Consider the following 21,983-nt stretch of genomic DNA (forward strand, 5'->3'; position numbering starts at 1 on the left):
TGGAAACAGTCAATGCAGTAGATTTGTGGGCAAAGAATGAGATCTTTTGTACTGTTTGGATTAATGAGTCCTGTAGAGCTCAGAGTAGATACTGGCTCAATTTGCAATTTTATGTTAGCAGAAACATTTGCCAGAGTAAAAGCTGCAGAACAACTTGGCTTGACAAAGTGTGCGTTGTTGCTTACCGTGGTGAAGAGATTCAGACCGAAGGCTCAGTAGTGCTTTCATGTTACTCTGCTTGGGAACACCTGTCTTGCAGTTTTTCGTAGTCAAGAGGCACGTGCAGTCTTTATTAGGCCTCAGAGATGGTTTGAAAGTGGGACTGCTTTCATTTAATAAATAAGTTCGCCATGTAAGCCTGAATGACAGCTGAAATTTCGCCCAAATATTCTTTCTTAGTATGCTTATTATTTTTGCAGACAAACTAGGCAAGCTACCAGTTGTGACCCATAGGGTCAACCCAGTTATCAGACCATCACGGAAAGTTCCAGTAACTATGCAGAACAGATTCAAAGCCGAGCTAGACAAAATGGTGTAGCTAGGAGTAATTTGTCCAGTAAAAGTACCAACTGAATTGGCATCCTCCATGGTAATGGCTCGTAAGAAAACCTCAGATAATATCGGAATATGTATTGATCCAAGAGATTTGAACAAAGCATTAAAAAGGCCTCACCATCCAAGGCACACAGACAGAGGTTGCTGCCCTCATGCCAAATGCCACTGTTTTTTCTGTCTTGGATGCAGAGAGTTCATTTTGGTAGATTTTGCTTGACCGAAAATCTTCTTTGTTAACCACATTCGGTACACCATTTGGAAGATGCAGATTTCTGAGAATCCCATTTGGAGTAAATTCTGCCAGTGAAGTCTTTCAATGTGCAGTGGAGCAAATTCTTTAGTGCCATCTATGTGCTATTATAGTAGATGATATCCTAGTAGGAGGCAATGGTGAAGTCCAACATGACAGAAACCTCAAGAAAGTTCTGGAAAGAGCACATCAAGTGAATCTTAAGCTGAATCCTCATAAGTGCAAATTCTGGCTACAAGACGTTACTTATGTTGGTCACTTGTTTACCTGTGTAAGCTTACAAATCAGATCCTTCAAAGCAAACAGCAATTCTCGAGATGCCAGCTCCACGCTGAATGTCCAAGCCCTACAACATTTTCTTGGCATGGTCAACTGTCTAGGCAAGTTCATTCCAGATTTAAGCCAACTTTAAACACCGCTCAGAGAGCTGACTCGCAAAGATGTTATTTGGTCGTGGTCAGAACATTACCAAAACGTATTTGATGTCCTGAAGCAGAAAATTGCTAATGCACCAACTCTTAGCTACTATCGCACTGGTTCACAAACCAGTTACTCTTTCACATGATGCTTGTAAGTTTAGTTTAGGTACGGTCATTCTTCAAGGGGGTAGACCAGTATCCTGTGTGAGAACTCTTACCCAAACCAAGATATAATATGCTCACATTGCGAGAGCTTTTGGCAATTATGTTTGCAAGTTCGAAGTTTCATGATTATGTTTATAGTAGACCTATCCAGATCGAAACTGACCACCAACCTCATGTTACTATTTTGAGAAAGTCTCTGCATACAGCTGCAGCTAGACTGCAACACATGATGCTCAAATTGCGGAAGTACGGTTTGTCTAGTTTACCCAAAAGGCAAATGTCTTTATCTTGCTGATACTTTATCCAGATCACCCAAAAAAAAAAAGCACAGAACAACTTAGAGTAACTTGATTTTGAGGTTATGGAAGTGATACATTTTTCTTCCACACATCTTTATGAGCTCAGAACTCACACAGCTTCAGATCCATTTCTCCAGAAGCCCAACCACTTTCAGTCGGGGATGGCCTTCAAAGCAATCTTTACCAGTAGAATTGCAACCATATTTTCCATAAAGAGATGAGATTGTCAGACAATGGTGTCATCATCAAAGGTCCTAAGATGATTGTTCCACAATCCTTGCAGCAAGAGTATATTAAGATCTTGCATCGTGGTCAATCAGAAACTGATTCTGCCAGAAGAAGGGCAAGAAATCTAGTATTTTGGCCTTCTATGTCAAGGTATATCGAGAAAGTATTTTCATTTTGTTCCGTATGTAATAGTACAAAGCTACATCAACAAAAAGAACCACTTCATTTATGCCAGATTCCTGAACTACCGTGGTCAACAGTAGCCACAGATATCTTTGAGTGGAATGGTCAACATTACTTGGTATTAGTGGACTCTTATTCAAATTGGTTTTAGATTGATCTACTTCCCATCCTAACTTCCAGTAGTGTCATTACTAAGTTGTTTTTCTGTGTATGGTAGTCCCCACAGAGTTACTTCTGACAATGGTGCACAGTTTTTCCAGTCATCAGTTTAAGAAATTTACAGAAGCGTGGGACGTTGCTCATATTGCGAGTAGTCCTGAATACCCTCAAACTGCTTGGCTGAACATGCAGTTCAGAGTACAAAACAGCTGTTAGAGAAATCCAGATGCGAGAATACCAATCTTTTTCTCAACTTGTTAAATCTCAGAAACATTCCTCGTGATAAGTCTTGGTTCACCTGCCCAGAGACTTGCGTCAAGACAAACCAGAACCACACTTTGTTTCTTTCAGCTTTTCCCGGTTAGGGGTCGCCACAGCGGAACTCCGGTCCGCTAATGATTGGCGGTAGATTTTTACATGCTTGCTTGCCTGGCCTAACGCACAACCTTCAATGAAGGAACGCCCATTCACGCATGTCGACACACAGAAGACGCTCTGAGAATCGAACGGGCACTGTCTAACTGTGATGCGACAACGCTACCGCAGCACCACCACCGCAGTAAAAGTCCAGCTGTAGAAAATGCATTTGTCCCAGAAGTCTTACTATGATAAAAACCAGCAAACTGCTCCGTTCTTTGCAAAAAAAGGAGATAGTGAGAATGCAGAGATCAAAAGGTTTTGATCACATCAGATTTGCAAAATTTGTCAAGAGCCAAGATCGTACATTGTGGAATCACAAGGAGTGGAATTCAGACTAAATCGGAAGCATTTGTTACCAGTATCCGAACCAGTGTTGCGGCGTCTTGCCTGTGATAGACTCTAGTTCTCAGAGTGACTTGTCCAATGTTCTTGTTTGAGAGAACATTCAATCAGCAATCCCCATTCCTGAGAAAATCCCTGAGATGCCTCAAGCAGAACATTCCCCAGTGACTGTCCCTGTTGCTAAACCCAGTCATGTTATGTCATGAGATCAGGTCACATCTCTAAACCTACTTCCAGGTACACTGCAACCTGGACGTGACTATTTTCCTTTATTAGTGTCTGTATAATTGCATGCCTATTGAAATGTCATTGTTTATATGAAATAGCTCAGTAAAGAGGGAGGATGTAGATTAGTGTGTGATATACCTTTAAGAAGGTTTCCTGTAAGTCAGCACATGCATATAAGTAATGCGCATGTGCAACCAAGAGTGCCATTTAGAGTCAACAGCCAGACTCTGAGCGTGCAGGTATGTAGTCAGTCAGATCAAGTTTGTTCTTGCCATCCATCCTGATGTATTTGTATTCAGTAAGCTGTTTAAATGAACATGCAGGCCTCAACATCTTAACGTATATAAGAAGAGCGACAGTTTTACCTCCAGTGTAACCAGTGAACTGATGACTTTTGTCTTTTTTTTTTTTTTTGGCCATTGGTTATGATTGAAAAAAGGAGATCTGATGTTGTCAGTCTTCATTTAATCCTTGACTTACAGGTTCGGGTTCTGTTCCTAACATTGGAACCAACTCTGACATTACTACAGGCCACAAGAGCCAAAAACTCTTAAGCTTAAGTCCTGCCCGGAATGCTCCACTCCAATTTACATCAGATCTTGTTTGCCGCTTCCTTGGACAAGATGCGTTTGCCTTTCCTCTTGAGCTAAGTAAGGATTTTTTTTTTATTACCTCTCCTTTCTTCTTTTTTTCACCACTAAATTTATTTTTATAGCTATCCTTACCCTTTACTTTGTCATGTAGTTCTTAATTACCATTGCTGGTAATTTTTCTCCCTTTACTGTACACTTTGTGTACCTCTCCTCCTACCATTGTTGGTAGATGCCTCTCTATCCATACACCTTGGTGTAGTACACTCTGTATGATATCCTTTCCTTAAAGTCCTTTAAAAATATTTAGCTTTTTAGTGTGTTTACATAGGTTACAAATGCTTGTTTTCCTGTGTAGTCGTCCACCCATCTGTCATGGGTGTGTGTGGTATGACTGAAACATTCCCTTTCTTCATTGTGGCTGAAATACCTAGGGCCCTCTAGCCTTAAGAAATGCCAGCAGTCTGTCAATAAAATGCCTTCTTCAAACTCCTATGAGTTATATGTATACTGCTTGGGACTGCACCTCCTGCGAGAAGAGTACAGTATATTCCAGTCCATATCTGTTATGAGAAGTAAGCAAAACTGACATTTCATCACCTTCCTCTTCTTCCTCCACCTCTGGGAGGGCCAAGTAGAGAAGCATGTCTTTGCCACCTCCTTCACTGGCACTGACAGTCTAAAAGTCAAATCCTCAGTTCCAAAAGATCCTCTGCACCTACTGATGTCGGTAGTGAAGCACAGAAATCAAGAAGTCAAATCCTATGTCAAAAAGCTCCTCTGCACCAGTGGTCATTTGTACTGAAGAACTGACAAGACAAATCCTCTGTGCCAAAGCTACTCTGCACCGATTTCGTGGTATTGGTGTCAACACCAACATCCTCCATTGCTCTCTAAACCTTCGACACCAAGGACTTCATTGCAGATTCAAACCCCTAGCTCAGTTCCAAAGGTCTCAGCTCGGAGTACCTCTTCAGTGCCGAATGATTCAGCACCGAGTACTTCTAGTTGACAGTCGGCAACGTCTCAGTATTCCCCATCCTTTCATCTTTTTGTTGGGGAATTACTTGACGTCCTTTTGCATACACCCATGTCTCCCTCAGTGTCCTATCTATTCCACAAAAAGAAACACGAGGAGTTCTTTGGTGCTATTGGAATCTCTTGGGACCATATCTACCAGGTCGGCCCGAAGGGACAAGATTCAATTACAATTTTTCGGGGCCATCTTTGCACCTTGGAGCTTTGGCTCATGGTCATTTGGTATTGTTTTTTGTCTCTGAGGTGGTATCGCCAGGGCAGAGAGGTGCTGCAGTTCCAAGGCAGTCTGTCTGGGTTGTAGGCTCCCTTCCTTCTGGGAGACCAGCCTTCAAGATTATGGAGTGAAACTTGGCTGCCTCAGCCACTCATTTGTCCTCTTCCTCCTCGAGGCATTTGCTTTCCTCGAGCCCAGTTATCCAGCCTGCTCCTGCACTGGGCCAGTGAGTGCTAAACCTCATGAAACTCCTCGGATACAGATTCTGTCTTATTTTGATACCTCACCAGACCATCCCCCAGATGACATATCCAAAGACACTGATTTTGATTAACGGGAAGTGTCCACAGATAACCTCTGATGGTTTTTCCCTTGAAGGTGCCCTGAAAATTTTTTGAAACTGGTGATTCAAACTCACAAAAACCCTACCCCTAGGGAATCTGTATACCTGCAGGCTTTTCGCACTTGACCATCTACCTCTTCAGTGACTCCACTGATGATCCTTTTCAGGTGATTGCTCAGAGGGCATGGAAGGTGCCCAACTTAATTGAAACTTTCCCTAGGAGGCCAGATCAGTAGAGGGCATGGTCATAGCTGTTATGCAAAAGGAACTGTCTGAGGAAAGTTCCTCTGTCCATCCACTCAGTCTTGGATGATGGATTGGCTTAGCAGAGAATTTGTTTTATTGAACTGTGCCTTATGGTCTTTCAAATTTCAGGCTCCTTTCACCAACCTTCAAAGGGATCTGGTTAAGGAGCTCTCTGATACCCTGGCGGGAGCTATCTCGGAAAAGGTACAAGGTAAAGTTGCCTCTCAGTTATCTACCATGGTGTTGTGTCTAATTCCTCCATGTGGCTAATTGCTCATGTAGCTGAAGGTACTACCAGAGCAGTGGGTTCAAACGTGACCATAAGGAGATGCACATGGATGGGCTTGTGCGAATTTACAAAGCTATTCTTCAGTCATCAATGCTCCCTTTGATGGATTTTTCCCTTTTTGGCCCTAAAGTTCGAGAAACTTTGTCCGGGTGTGAAAAAGATGGAAAGACCCTTTCTGCAGTGAGCTTACATGTTTCTGCTCAACTGTCCTATTTTAGAAACCATAGGAGCAGGAAAATGCAGTTGAGAGATTCCCAAGGGCCTCTCCAGGATACATGCGGTAGTGGTTCCCCCAGGGGCAGAGGGCGGAGCTTTAATGGAAGACGTCATCCACACGACAAAGGTGGCCCGCAAATTCAGGTTTCCAGGGACTCTCTTCCTGCAAAACCCTACCAGAGTTCTTGAAAGGAGACCTTATTGCTTTCCTCTGGAAGCAGTTGGGGGGTGGTTATTCTTGCACCAACATGCCTGGCTCCAGGTAGCTTTGGATGTTTGGATGCAAAGGATTATAAGCAAGAGGATACACCAAACCCTTCTTTTTTCTTGCATACATTACCAACAAAAACTCCCAGATGTTCCACTCAGAGGGATCCAACAGTTCTAGAAATTTAAAAACTGCCAAAAAATAAGTCATCAGAGAGGCCCTGCCAAACCAGCTAGAATCCAGAATTTTCTCTCTTATTCAGAGCCAAAAAAGGCAGGTGACTGGAGACCAATTTTCGATGCAAGTGTTTTGAGCAAGTCCATTTGACAGACAAAATTCCAGATGGTCACTGTTCAGTCTATTCTCCTGTTTCTAGGGAAAGACAGTCGGATGTGATCGACAGATCTCTAGGATGCATATTACCACATAAAAATGGACAAGCACTCCAGATTTCTCCGCTTCTGGATGGCAGCCAGCCATTATCAGTTCAGAGCTCTGCCCTTTCATCTCACCAAAGCCCCCAGGGTGTTCACCAAATGCATGGCAGTGGTTACAGCTCACTTGAGACTGCACAGATTCCAGGTGTTTCCATACTTATATGACTGGCTCATTACCGCTCCCACTAGGCATCTACTAGAACAAGCAAGAGACTGCTTTCTCCAGACCTGCACCAATCTGGGGATTACTGTAAATTACGAAAAATTCGCAACAGACTCCCAACACAAAACTTTAGAGTTCACAGGAGCAGTACTAAATATCAATACTTGCATTGCCTCCCTTCCTTATCTAAGATAGAAAAACATCAAGGCCCAAGTGAAAGATTGTCAGAAACAAGAGTAGCCACACAACTAGTCTTACACGCCTTAAGTTTGATGGCAGAGGCCATTACGTTAGCCCCCTAGCAAGACTTCACCTGAGAATTCTACAGTGACTTCTAACATTTCACTGGTACCTACTGTATCGACCAATGTTAGATCAGTTTTTTATTACCAACTGTTGCATGAAAAATCCAGCTTGGTGTATTCAGTCTGAGGAAATTCACTTGGCCCGCCCCTTTGTCAACCCCAAGTCATAGTGACCACGGACTCCGCCCAGATGGGGAGAGGGGCATTATCTGGGCAAGTCTGTCCAAAGCACTTGTCCCCTATGGAGGCCAGCTGGCATATCAATGTCCTGGAACTGATGGAGGTGTTTTTTTAGTTTGCAGGCCTTTCAAACTCCTCTCCCCTTGGGAACAATTACAATTCAGACAGACTGTCAGTAGTTTGGTACATCAACAACACTTTCTGATAGCACCTCATATTTCGGGGAGTGTCAATGTGATGGCAGACAAACTGAGCAGATGTATTCTCCTGCTGGATGAATAGTCTCTTAATCACAAGTGGCAGAAAAGTTTTTTATTGCTGGGGCTAACCATGCTGCGACCTATTTGCATTGCTCCTGAACAAGTGCAGCAGCTACTTTGCCCTGATCCCCACTCCGGGACAGTCCCCAAGAGATGCTCTTCTGCACAGTTGGCCCACAGGATTTCTGTAGCCTTTCCCCCAATTCCATTAATTCCTCAGTTTCTAAAGAAAATGATCAGGTTGAAGAGCAAGGTAATCCTCATTGCTCCCTTCTGGCCTTGACAGATTTGGTTTCTCCTCTCTTTGGCCTTTTCTGATTCAGCGACTGGACTCTGGGTCCAGATCTCCTATCCCATCGAGGGACTAGTTCATCCAAACTTTCAAAACCTGAAGCTCACGGCTTGACTTCTCCAGTTCTATTGATTGCCAGGGGTACTATCCATCTTCCCCAGTTCATAGGATTCTTTTGGCCTTCCATAAACTTTCCACTGGAAAACTCTGCAATAGCAAGTGGAAAAAGATTTTCCTACTAGGTTTGTGATAACATTGACCCCTTCTTTGCTCATAGCGACAAAATCTTACAATTTTTAGCTTTGCTGTTTGAGGAAGGAGCCCCTTCCTCTACTATCGGGGTACAACTAGCGGCTATTTCAAGTTTTATATAATGGGCTCGAAAAAAATATATTCATTAATTTCTCATAAGCGTTGAGACCTTGATGTTAAAGCCTTTGTACAAGGATCAATGTGCAATATGGGATCTAAACTTAGTCTTACAGACAATAGTACATTCCCTCATTTTGAGCCTGCTGCCAACTGCGACCTGAAATTCTTATCTTGTAAACTACGTTTCTGTTGGAGATTACTTCTGCCAGAAGATTTTTAGAAATTCAAGCCTTGTATTGCAAAATATTGATATTTCACAAAGACAGGGTTTCCTTGAAAACGAACCTTTTTCTACCAAAAATGGTTTCAGAAACAAATATTAATCAGACAATCGACTTACCATTATTCTTTCCCAGTTTCTCAAACAAAGGTGAATACTGTTTGCGTTTATTGGATGTTCATAGACATGTGCGCTTCTTTCTTCATAGAACAAAAGACGCAAGAAAATCTGACAGACTGTTTCCTTTTGAATTACCAGAATGTGTAAGCTAGTATCCAAGGTTATTTTATCTAGATGGCTAAAAGATTGTATATTCTCCATATGCAACAAAAGGAAAGTCGAATTACCTGGCCCTGTTAGAGCACACTACTAGGGCCATAGCTACTTCAGCAGTTTTTCATTCTAAGACTTCCGTGAATATTTGTGCAGCAGCAATATGGGCTACCCCACATTTTATTACTCCTTACAAATTGGATTTGGCCTCTAGAGGAAGTGTCATTTGGTCCTATAGTGCTCAGGAGTATCCTTCCATGAGTCCTCCCAAGATGTAAGGTAGCTGGGAACTCTGTCCTATATGTCAAGGATTAAATGAAGATTGATAACATCAGATAAAGAAGTTATGTACTTACCAATATGTTCCATCTGTGTTGTCCATCTTCATTTATCCTTGACCCCCCACCATCACCCTTCCATTCAGACCTCTTGGTGGAACGAGTAATGGTCCTAGTTATGCATTTTTACATATATGACACCAGATGTGGTCTCTGTAAAGGTGTATTTTCTGTCCTTTTTTATTTGAAACTTGTTCTGAGTTAAATTGGAGAGGAGCATTCTGGGTAGGACTAAAGTTCAAGTTTTTGATTCTTGCGGGCTGCAGTAACGGCTGAGTCGGTTATGATGTTTGGAATTGAACCCATACATCAAGGATAAATGAAGATGGACAACACAGATGGAACATTATAGTAAGTATATAACTTTTTTTTTTGTTCCTGTATGATTTGTGGACTTGTTTATCCGAATCCTATAGTATAGTGGATACCTAGAATGATTTAATTGGTTATCTGCTTTTGCAACAACCTTTGAACTGAGTGTGAGCACATTGAGATTTTGAATTTTTATGATGATTTGAAATCTTTTGGTGGGTCAGCACTGATGGGCATTGTTCCTGTTTTTTGAACCGATTAGTGGTTTTTAATGAAGTGTTATTGATTTTAGATCTAATGAAGCGTTACAACACAAAAGGGTTTATTTCTGCTTCATTAAAGTTTAATGTATGATAGTGTCTGTGGTGGTCGGGCTGATATTTCATCTTGGCTTCTTATTTTATGTTTAGTACTGACTTTTGTTACAGTTCTGATTATAGTTTTCATTTTTTGTATTCTGGTCAGACTGCAGCAGCACATGACAGAAGGTATTTCTATCTAATCGGATAATTGGAGTACAATCCAAGAAGTTTAACCGCCAGTATGAGTCGAGGGAATGTGTTTACTACTAACATCTTTTTCGGATGAGAATCCCTTGTGTCTGGATTTTATAAACATTGGTGGAAACTAAAAACATGACGATATTCCACCGGATACTGAGGTGTTTGTGGAGGGGCTTAAGGTGCTGGAGAACTCCCTTTATAAACTTAAAAGGATGCATTGGCAGAGATTTCACCTAGAAGCTTGCCTGCACTATAAAATTATTCTTAGAGGGTCTTAGAATACTACGCATTGCTAACATATGGGGATAAGTATCCGCATCTATTGAAACAATGACAAACTCTAAATCTTGAAGAAAGTTTTAATTATATTGGATTACTTTTGGAATTCTTCAGACCCTTTGAAGATAAATTACTTAAAACTGCAGAAGGAATGCAGTAGGGCTTGCAAAGTAGATTTAGAGCTGACATTTTTGTCCGGAAACTAGAGAATATGTGTAGTTGTATAGCTGCTTATGAAGTGAAACTACAGCAAGTTAAGAGAAAGAAACTAGAAAGATTTAATGTATTTTAAGAAAGGTAATATTTTCGTCTGGCCTTGCTTTAGTTTGCAGAGAGCTCAGCAAAAGTCTGCTTACTCTGGAACAGTGCAGAAAAATGATGCACCTTCTTTTAATACATCTGTGAACTAGAGGATGTTAATAGAAGGGCAGTTTTGACGCACAACATTCAGGAAACCCAGGGGATGCCAGCTAGTGCTGGAGCTACTACTAACAAAGAACTAGGTGTTATACGTAAAGAGAACTCAATGGCCCTTTTGTTTTTTCCAAGTTACCATTCAGTGTGAAAAAAGCTTATGTCAGCAGAGGGGGTTATTCCACAAGCAGAGGAAGGAAGAGGAGAAAAATCTCCATATAACAGAACATGCACAAGGGTCATCAGTAAACGCACTAGTGATTAATTTGTCGAAATATGATTTGAGAAATGAGCACCATTCTCCATTGAATAAAGGTTTGTCGTTTATTCCCCCTGCATCTTTGAGACTTGATTGATATTTTGAGCCTAAAATTATTTGCCAGAAATGTTATGCTGAAGAATGTTTAATGTGAATTCTGAGGTTTCTTATGTTGTGAAAAAGCTGAGCACCTTTGTACCACAGAATATTTCTACTGTTGATACCTTTCTCAAGGTCTGTGAATCTGAATTTGCTAAGATGCTGAATGAGAAACATTTTATTTCTATAATTTGACTTCTGAAGAAAGAAAAGCATCGAATGATTTACAGAATAAGGAGATTCAGATTCATCCTGCCGACAAAGGTGGCGCTATTGTCATTGTGGATCAAAGCTATTACACTAAGAAGATGCACGTATTGAATGACAGTGATACATACCGTAATGTTACAAGTTCTGATACCAAAAAGAGACATCATTTATGATATGCTCATGAGCAGAATGATGTCTATGCAGTTACATGATTGATTATTGATATCTGAACCACTGTTACCAGTTATGAATGGGCTACCCAAGGTGCACAAGAATGGACTTGATCCTCCAATGCGCCCCATAGTAGCTGGCAATGAATTGGTTACATAACCCCTGTCAGTATATGTAGAACAGAAGCTGAGACCTGTGTTGGAGTTTATTGCCTTATGTTTTGATTGATAGTCAACATTTTTAGAGAGAATGTCTTCCTGTATGGATGAGTAAAATGGAGCTTCCGATATATGTATGGTTACAATGGATGTACAAAGTTTACAGTAATTCCTAATGATTTTGGCATTGAATTTGTCAGAAGATGTCTAAATGAAAAAAAGTGTGTATACTAACAACATAATTACATTTATCTGTATGTTGCTAGAAATAATATTGGAGAACAATGTTTTTTGTGTTTGAAAAGCTGTTCCATCAGAGATTGGATGTAGCTATGAGCATACCCTGTGCCAATAGCTACACCAGTATTGTTCTAGCCAAATGGGAAGAAACTTATGTCCTAAATGAGAATATCTTTTAGAGATACAGCTACTGTAAACATTTTGTTGATATTTTCCTTTTATGGAAAAGTACTATAGAACAACTGAAAGTATTTGTAACGTGAGGGAGTCCGCCCCCCCCCCCCCGGCTGACTCATAAGTCCGGTCAGTATACAAAAGTCTAATGCTACTGTGAGGTACGTACAATGCAGCACATAAGCTAGAGTACATCGGCCATAGAGACATCTGGTCTAAAGCAACATACCAACCTCAGAAATGAATGCCGCAAAAGTACCAGCCTGATCTTAAGTGAGAAAAACATGCCATCAGGGACCAGGCAAGCATCAAGGGAATGTGGGGGGGGGGGTGTAAGTAATACTGCAGCATATAGAAAAGGACATCTATGGTTATGGTAAGATTTTACGCAACTATTCTGTGTCCTTCTATTCATATGCTGCAGTATTCGTAATATGAGGGAGAGTGCCAAAGCTTATGCAGAGGAAGAATTGAGCAGAGGAGCAGAAGCATTTTCCACAAAACCATGCCGAATAGCTCTGGCAAACCCAGCCCTGGACCTGGAGATTTATTTATTTTGCATTTGTTTACGGGGATAGTCTGACTGGACCAGGTCCGTTTACAGCCGAGGCCCGGGGAGAAAAGCTCCACATTTACATAACAATCAGACAAAAAATCAGACAGAAATGTGAAACAGACAGAGAATATCAACACTATATGAAGTAGTAAAAAAAATATGGTTACAAAGGGAAATATGCTAGAGATAAAGAAATTAGAGTTGTGGTACTGTAGCATATATACAGTAAATATACTAGGAAGGTATAGGAAGAAGCAAAATAAATGTTATGTAATACATGGACATAGCCAGGTGTTCATAAGATGCGATTTAAGTGAGTTTTTGAACAGTGTGGTAGTGGATGCGGAAGTCAGAGAAGAGGGGAAGACTATTCCAGGTTCTAGATATGGTGTGGGAGAGTAGGGCTTTCCCAGCATTATTGCCAGCCGTTGAGCTAGAGTAGTGATTTGTCAACAGAATGGAGTTTGTAGTGAATGAGAAGCTGACTTAGTGCTGGGGTTTTATCAGGATGTTATAGACAATGATTAGTTGGTGGTAACTGAGTAGTTGAAATTCAAGCCATTGTAGGTCCCTTAGAGCATGACAGTGGTGGGTTCTGAAAGAGTAGTTTGCAAACTTAGCAATTTTATTATAGCATGACTAAAGTTTCTCAAGATCAAGTTTTCTGGTCAGGGTAAGAATTGGTACTGCGTACATTAGTGTAGACAATAGGTGAGTTTGGGATAGGGCAATTCGTGCCCAATCTGAGATGAAATTTTTGTCTGTTTAGTGTTCCCATTTTTTTTTTTGTGAACATTTTTGATGATTTGGGAAATATGGACATCAAAGAGGAGGTTTTTGTTCATTTCTACACCAAGGAGTTTAGTATGGGTTGTAGGGAGAGATGGTAATGACATTTTTGGAAGTGATGGGAAAGGAAAGGGGTAGTTTTTGATTTATTGGGGGGGAATAGGAGCAATTTAGTCTTGGGGTTTGGGACGAGGTGGATATCAGTAATCCATTTCTCCACAGAGGTAAAGGATTCCTGAGTGAGTTTTTGTAGAGTGATGAGAGATGGGGCAAGGCAAATTAGAGTTGAATCATCTGCATACTGGATGAGTGTGGCATGTTGGGTGGAGGTATGCAGATTTAGTGAAAAAAGAAGTGGGCCCAGTATTGAGCCTTGTGGCACTCCAGTGGTAGTAGGTGGTAAGGGAAGTAGTGTGCCTTGCCGTTGGACAGATTGCTGCCTGTCCGATAGTTCTTGAACCAGGCCACAGTGGAGGGGGCAAAGGGTAGGGGGGCTAGAGTATCTAGTAGTAAGGAGTGTGAAACCATATCAAAAGCTTTGGAGAGATCTAAGAATATAGCAGTTACAGCGTTAGTCATTTCTATGTTGGTTGACCAAATATCTAGTTTATAGTGTTTAGTGAATGTATGAACAGAAGACCAGGTAGCTTCCTCCAAGATAGAGCAAGTGTCCAAGCCTTTAAAGAAGGCTCCAGAGGAGGACACTGCCCTAGTGGCATATGCCCTCACAGGAGAAGACTCTTTCCACTGACTAACAGAAAGAAATAGCTTTAGAAATCCAAGAGGAGATGGTCTGCTTGGAAACAGGTTGACCGTGGGCCTTTGTGTGATAAGAGACAAACAGGTGTTCAGACTTAAGGATAGGATTGGTTTGGTTCAGGTAGTATCTGAGTTGCCTGCGTACATCTAAAGTGTGTAGAATCCTCTCACTGGAGGATTGGGGGGAAGGAAAAAAAGGCTGGAATTTGATAAACTGAGAACTCATTAACCACCTTAGGCATAAAAGAGGGGTTAGTGCATAAAGAGACACTATCCCTGTGGAAGACTGAAGGGGGCAGTAGGCATCAGAGCTTGTAACCCAGAAACCCTTTTGACAGAAGTAATTGCCACGAAAACGGTTTTCCATATGCAGTGTTGTAAAGCAGAGGAACTTGCTGGCTCAAATAGGGCCAAGGTTATTTTCTCCACAACAAAATTGAGATCTCAAGGAGGTGGTTTCTTTGGTGGTCTGATTTGAAGGATACCTTTTAAGAATAGTTTAACTTCCAGCCTAGAAGCCGAAGGTGGAGACATAGGCAGACATGCAACTGGGACATCCGCTAACAGTCATTGTAAATCCTGTCTGAGACACCAGATGGAAAATCTCTTCCATTTGGAAACATTGGATTTCCTACTTGTGGGTTTTCTGGCCTCCTGCAAAACTTGAAGCACGTCCTCAGAAAAAGTGTCTGAAGGGAATCAAAACCCTATCACCCACAGAGTCAGGTTTAGAGTTGGATGTACTAGACTAACTAGAGTTCCCTTGTCCTGTATGAGTAGGTCCATCCTGTGGGGTAACTTGTGGTGATTGCCCTTGGCTAAATGCAGGAGGAGGGGGAACCAATGCTGTCTTGGCCAAAAGGGGGTCACCAGCAAGATTTCCGGCTGTTCCTGCTTGATTTTCAGCAGGACTTTTTGGAGAAGTGGGAAGGGGGGAATGCATACAGAAACATTTCCTTTCAAGAAAAGGATAGAGCATCCACCTTTCATGCCAAGGGATGTGGGATCCTGGCACAAAATTTGGGAAGTTGTCTGCTTATTGGGGAGGCAGAGAGAGATCTATCTGTGGTATAACCCCTCAATGGACCTAGCCTCCAGGATCAGACGAGAGGGAGCAGCAGCACGAAGGTCAGGCAGTGACTTCTTAGCCTTTTTAGGTTGCGGCTCATCTAAAGGACCCAACGCTGCCTCCATATCTCAAGCTAAGCACTTAAGGTGCTGATTCTCCAGATATAATTTTAGGGAAGCTAGATGGCTATGAAGGTTTTTGGATTCAAAAGCCTTGCAAGATAGCACAAGTGGTAGGGTCGTGGTCTGGGCCTAAGCAAAACAAGCAGAGATCATGAGAATCCTTATGTGAAATCTGCCTTCCACCATGGCACTTGCCTTTCCTAGTTGACATGTAGTCACAGCACAGTACAGTAGCCAAAATTTAAAGAAAAAACCCCAATGGGGGTATGTATCTGGCAAGTGACGACCGGAGCAGGCAGACAGAGAGAAAAGTTCTCTCTTTAATCTTGAACTCCGTATGAAAAAACACCAGTTCCACAACTTCCTTTTCATATTTTAGTTCATAGGTTGGTACTAGGCTATCAGCCCTGGGGCCTGTACAAGCCTAGCCATAACAATTCCCTGGCTATTTCTTCCCACACTATTTACTTCCCTGGACCCCTGTCTAGCAGGGCGACTGACGTGATCCACGGGGTGAATTTCCTTTCTCCCATCCAGTCGTCAAGGTTCCTTTTGAAGAGGGCCAAAGAGGCACTCTGCTTGACATGTATGGGCAATCTATTCCTGAGTCTGGGGAGTCTCTGGGTCAGGAACCTATCCCTCCAGCATGTTTTGTTTATTGTGATGACAAGGTTTAGATCCCTGGAGCGTGTGGCTCTGAGGGATTGGGATTTATTTAAGTGTAGCATGTCCAACAGCTCTGGGTTTGACATGGCCTTGTATGTTAAGCAAAGATTGCCTCTGAGTAGACGATATGCAACAGAGTATAGCTGGAGTTTTTTAAGGCGGTCAGCGTAGGGCATCTGCTTTAGGCCTGTGATTCTTTTAGTGAGGTATTTCTGTGGCCTTTCCAGTTGTTGCAGATGTCTTGAAAGGTACATACCAAACGGGGCTTTGTATTCTATAATGGGTCTAATGAGGGATGAGTACAGTGGGACAATAACCTCCTTTTTTCTGGATGAAAGGCCCTTAGTGATGAGGTGTGCCACATAGAAGGATTTCCTGACTGTTGTGGCGATGTGGTTATCGAAGGTGAGACCACTGTCCAGCTGTGTCCCTAAGTCTCTTATCAAACTTTCGGAGTTTAGTGTACTGCCACCTATATGGTAATTCACGGATACATGTTTTTTCCCAAAGGGGATAGCTATACATTTCTTGGCATTGAGCTTGAGCCCATGGCTCGGGCACCAAGCATCTGTTTCTGTAAGGCCCTTTTGTAGAGTATCCACATCATTTGGGGATTCAATAATGGCTCCCAGTTTGCAGTCATCTGCAAACTTTGTTATCCAGAGTCCCTTAGTGTTGGCTTGTACTTCAGAGAAGTAGATGCCAAACAAGAGCGGACTGAACCCTGAGGTACTCCACTTGTCACTTGTCTGGAGCTGGATTTGGAGTCTGCTACTTTTACAGTGTGGGTTCTATCAGTACTATAAGAAAATTGAGGGAGAGAATGGTGGAACACAGGTCTGAAATCAGGAGGAAGTTGCCCACCAATGCCTTAAGTAAGCATATATTGGATGAAGGTGTGGGATATACTTTTAGATTTAGGGTCCTTTGTAAGGTAGAGGTAGGTCTGAGGAAAGGTGACATTAATAATTTATCGGAATTGAAAGAAATAGAATGGATTATTAGACTTCAAGCTGATGTAGCTCCAGGCCTAAATAATTCAGTTAGTCTAAAGCCCGTTCTGGCTAAAAGACAGAGAGAAGTTTTATAAGTTTAAGTTTTAATTATTAATTATTAATTTTTAAGTATGGTGCATGTGATTTCATATGAAACAGTATAAAATTGTTTATTTATAAAAATATATATGCTTTATAGATGTGATTTTTTTTATGTGCTACTTTGCATATATTTATTGATTCATTGTAGCTTTAAATTTTTATTGTTAGGTGGGTTGGGTTGAAGCATGTGACTTTATGTTCTCCTATTTAAATGATGATTTTGTTTTATATGTTAAGTTATACTGATGAAGGGTGTAGACCCGAAAGCTTTATTCAATAAAGATCCTGGTGTATATTTCGTTGTTCTATCAGTAAGCCAGTTAGCAACCCATTGGGTGACGTAGGGATTAATGCCCAGCTTAGTAAGTTTATCTATGATTCCAGAGTGGGGGATGATGTCAAAGGCCTTGGCAAGGTCTAGATAGGCTGTGTGGACCACCTTACCCTTGTCCATGGCTCTGGAGACCGATTCAAAGAAGTCAATCAAGTTCAGGAGACAAGATCGGCCCTTCACGAACCCAAACTGGGTGGGGTCCAGTGTTTTGAAGGTTGCCAATGTCTTTGTTTAGAAGTTCCATGGTAATATGCTCCCATGGCCTTGCAGATAAGGCTTGTCAGACTGATGGGACGGTAGTTTCCGGGATCCAAGGTGGATCCCCCCTTGTGGACTGGGATAACTGTAGCTGTGCGCCACTCAGTGGGCGTGAAACCTGAGGTGAGGTGAGTGGGATTGCAAACATTTGACAAATGCTATTTTCCTACATTAATACAGAATTCACCATGTAATCTTTTTTCCTAAAAGCCAATTTACACGTACTCCACTGAAGACAAATGTCTTTCATTTCTTTTATCAGTCCTCCCACTATACCATACCATAACTACATTATTTTTTCCAGATTTTGTTCCAAGCAATGACACTTCATTGAAAAAAATACAACCCCCCCCCTAGTTCCCCACCACATTACCCAAACCCTTACTTTATTCAAGGTCAGTACCATTTCCATTAAATATTCATTCAGGTAAACCAACACTATTTATTCCCTCTCCTACTTTAATATACGCCTTTTCTTCCATAACCTTCATCTGTATTACCAAAAGGTCTGAAAAACCCATCACAGCTGTATCACCATCTGCAGCTCCCAAACTTTTTGGTAATTAAACAGTTTTAGACCCAGAGTGCCCCCTTTATACAAGTCCACTGCCTTTAGCTCCACATGTCTAATGTACCACATTTTACTACTTCCTGTATTTTTTTACATCATTCCCTTAAATCACAATGCAGGTCTCCTGCAGTTATTTCCATGTCAACCACCACAGTCTAATATTTGATGAAGCAGATCCGCTTTGCTTGTGAGCTGCATATGCATATAATGCTTTTATTCTATAAAAAATGTTCTTTCTACCTCCTGTCTACAACAGTTAACCTTCCCATGCTTACCAAAGTTACATCTTGTATTTTTTAAACACACAACACAGCCCGTCCAGAACTTTCACTTCCTACATTCCATGTTATGTTCCTAACCTTCAACTGTTCAGTTTGCAATCTTTCTTCATTTGTCAGGAATCCTACACCCTCTAACAGAAAAGCATCCACATCATTTAGTACACTTTTTCAGTATTGCTAAACTCCTTATAGTGTTAATACTATTCACGTTTATCTGAAAGTATTCTGAAGTTGTTGCTTTTCCTTCCTTTCTAGTTTAAGGGAATTCTTTTTTAAATTTCATGTTTTTATTTTTTTTTACTCTTTCCCCTATTGAATATTTTTCCCTGGTTTATGTACAAGTAATCCTTGATCCCCAGAATAAGATTTTTCAATGGCTGGAACTTAAAAATACTCCTGTCAATCCTTTCTTTTCCATACGGTCTCTCTCCTTTTTCCTCCCGATAGTTTTTTCTTCTACAGTTTCTTCTTCACCTAGTTCACCCTCTCCAATAGCCTGTTATCCTTCCTCCATAAGAAAAAAGTATAATGAAAAAAATGGAGACAAGTAGTACTTATAAGAATTTTATGAAAAGTTACAAAAAAGGTTTTAAACAAAGATGAAAAATGCTATGGAACATAGCATATATAGTTTAAAAAGGTAAGGATGTCAAGAATTCATGAGAGAGATTGTAGTTACTATAAATGGAGGAGAAGCTAAGCTAATGACAGGAGATCTTAAGACATTTGATACAATAGGACATGGAATCTTATGGGAGATAATGAAGTAATGCAATATAAGTGAGAAATTTAGGAAAGTTTGTATATAGAAAAAAAGTTAAAATTTTGGTAAATGGTTGGGTAGGTGAAGAAGGTGCAAATGAGGAGGGGTGCGAGACTGATGTCCAGTGAGTTGTATACTCTCTACTTCAGCTCTGAAAGTAATTGTGTGTAAAATAAATGACATAATGAAAGGTGAGTGTGTAATATGTGAAGGCTTAAGAATCTCAGTCTTAACTTATGCAAATGACACAGTAATTTCAAAAAACAAGATGGATAAAAGTAATATGTTTAAACAAATGTTTTGAAGCAATAGGGATGACTCTAAACACCTAGAATAATAAAGGAATAGGAGATATGGATAAAACGGGAGGAATATGATTTACAATTAATGAAATTTCTGTCTTTGGTTTAAAATTTGGTAATAAAATGTTAGATGCAGTAGGAAAAGATGATAATAGAGATAAAAGGAATTTGCTTGTTTTGGAAAACATAGACCGTGATTTAGAAAAAAAAGCTTTATTTGATAAATTTGGTTTTAATGGGAAAAGTAGCATGTTTACCAAGTATATTTATGCTGCCACTGATACTGGAAAAAGAATGATTAGTTCATTTTTAATTCATATGGGGGTCATATTTATTTATTGTATATAAATAAAGATGAAGGTGCTTTAGGGTTAATTAACTCAGTGGTATATGTGTCTTCTCTAAGTTATATAAAGTATTAAAATGAATAAATAGAAAGTTTGGTGGTTAAAAATATTTAAATACAAGTATGAACAATTTTGGGATATGATGAGTAGTAGTAAAAGAGAAGAATATAAAATGAAATTTTACCAAGAAAGAATATTGATATGGAAAATAAAAACTGATTAAATAGAAAATGAGTGAATGTGGTACAAGAATATAATAAAGTAGTATTTTATTAAACCTTGGGAAAAGTTAGTAGAAGAAAAATTAAAAGCTATATAAACAAGAAATAAATGGTACGGTTAAAAGTAGAATGCCAAATCTTTTTGTGGAAATTGGTAATAGATAAATTACCAATAGAAGGGAAAATGCCATTTAAAAAGAAAAGTGAAAAAATATGTTTATATTGTGGTGAAGAGGAAATGGAGTATGTGTTTCTGAAATGTAAGAGTGATTAAGTTATGGGAAAAGTTGTGTAAAGAATTATTTGAAGGTACTAAAAAAGTAGGTAAGATAAACATGAACATGGTAAAATACAGGTGGTATAAAATTAAAAATGTTAAAAGAATTGATAATTCGTATTATATGGGTTATAGGGAATGAAAGGATAAATGAAATTATGTTCAATAGAAAATTGATGTGGGCAGTAATATTGATCAAAATTAGGTTGTGATTATCGGAGTGGGGGGTCTAATAATAGAAATTTGATGCAAGAAGGAAAAATAAGTCAGAATGTATAAGCAAAAGCATATAGAAAATTGTATCCTGTAAATATATAAATTTTGTAAAGCTTACAAATCTGTAAATATTGTTTTTCTTGTATAAATAAAGGACCTGTACCCTTTTCAATAGGTGCCCATGCCATCAACTCAAGCAGATGAGCCTCAGTTTAATATCTCTTCCAAAGGACAGCAGACTCGGGAGTTCAGCAATTCCTTATGCACTGCAAAAGTTAATCTACCTGGTTTGGGAATAGAAACCACAGTATTCTGTACCAAAGGTGTGCGTGCTACCTGTTGTGCTACTGACACTGCTGATGTATTGCATCCCTCTGGATCATATTTGTTCGCTTACTGTTGTCAAATGTTTGCCTCCCATCCACAAAACCATATTGATCCATAGCTATCAGTGCTGGCAAACACCTTTGCCATTCTTTTAGCTATTATCAACATAAACTCTCTACAGTTGTGGTTTAAAATTGAAGTGGGTCTCTATGAAGCTGGGTCTGATGGATCTTAACTGTCTTTAGGTAATACAGCCACCACAGCTTTCTTTCAAGATGCTGGTGCCTCCCCTTCTTTTAAAATACTGTTAAATAAAATGTTTCAGGTATTTATCATTTTCTTCCCTCCTAATTTCCACAGGAATATTATCTGCTCCTAGAGATTTCCTGAAGATTGATAATACATTACAATTTTCATCTCATCTCCTCCTATCTTAGCTGTTAGTTGACCCTCACCTACCTCTAACCTTGGCTTACTTAAGTCTTCAGTAAATATTTCCATTTTTGCTCTTTCTTGATTTTCACATTCCTCTGGTCTGTACAGATTTTCATAAAATTTATAAAATATCTCTAAAACCACTAAAGGATTTCTGGCTATTTTTCTCGTTATAGGCTCCCTAAATTTGAAAACAACCATTTCTACTTTCTGTTGCCCAAGTTGTTTTGGTAAATGTTTTTCTGCTGTGGACTTAATTAAAAATTTTATTTTACTCTTCTAGCACTAATGGACCCTCTGTAGCGATTAGTATAATTACTCTTCTTTTCTTTTGTTTGTAATATTCTTTTGAATATCCATCCTGAAATCCTTTCTTTATCAAATTCACATAATTCTTTTCAAATATGTCATCTGCAGTGTTGCTATCTGCATTCCGTATTTCTTAATATAATTCAATACTCTCTCCTTTTTGTCTGTACCTGAAAGGCCATTTACATTCCACAATAATGACAAGAGTCCCCGGGACACCACTGAAAACGGAC

General features: G+C 40.1%; 1 protein-coding gene across 1 annotated transcript in view; it reads left to right on the plus strand.

Annotated features, from left to right (window-relative positions):
• Window positions 1–21,983, plus strand: part of NUMB (NUMB endocytic adaptor protein) — a gene marked incomplete in the record, with an annotated part of 721,408 nt that overhangs the window by 363,708 nt on the left and 335,717 nt on the right.

Source organism: Protopterus annectens, chromosome 6.part0 (genome assembly GCF_019279795.1).
Source record: "Protopterus annectens isolate FY-2018-M chromosome 6.part0, PAN1.0, whole genome shotgun sequence".
Lineage (NCBI taxonomy): Eukaryota > Metazoa > Chordata > Ceratodontiformes > Protopteridae > Protopterus > Protopterus annectens.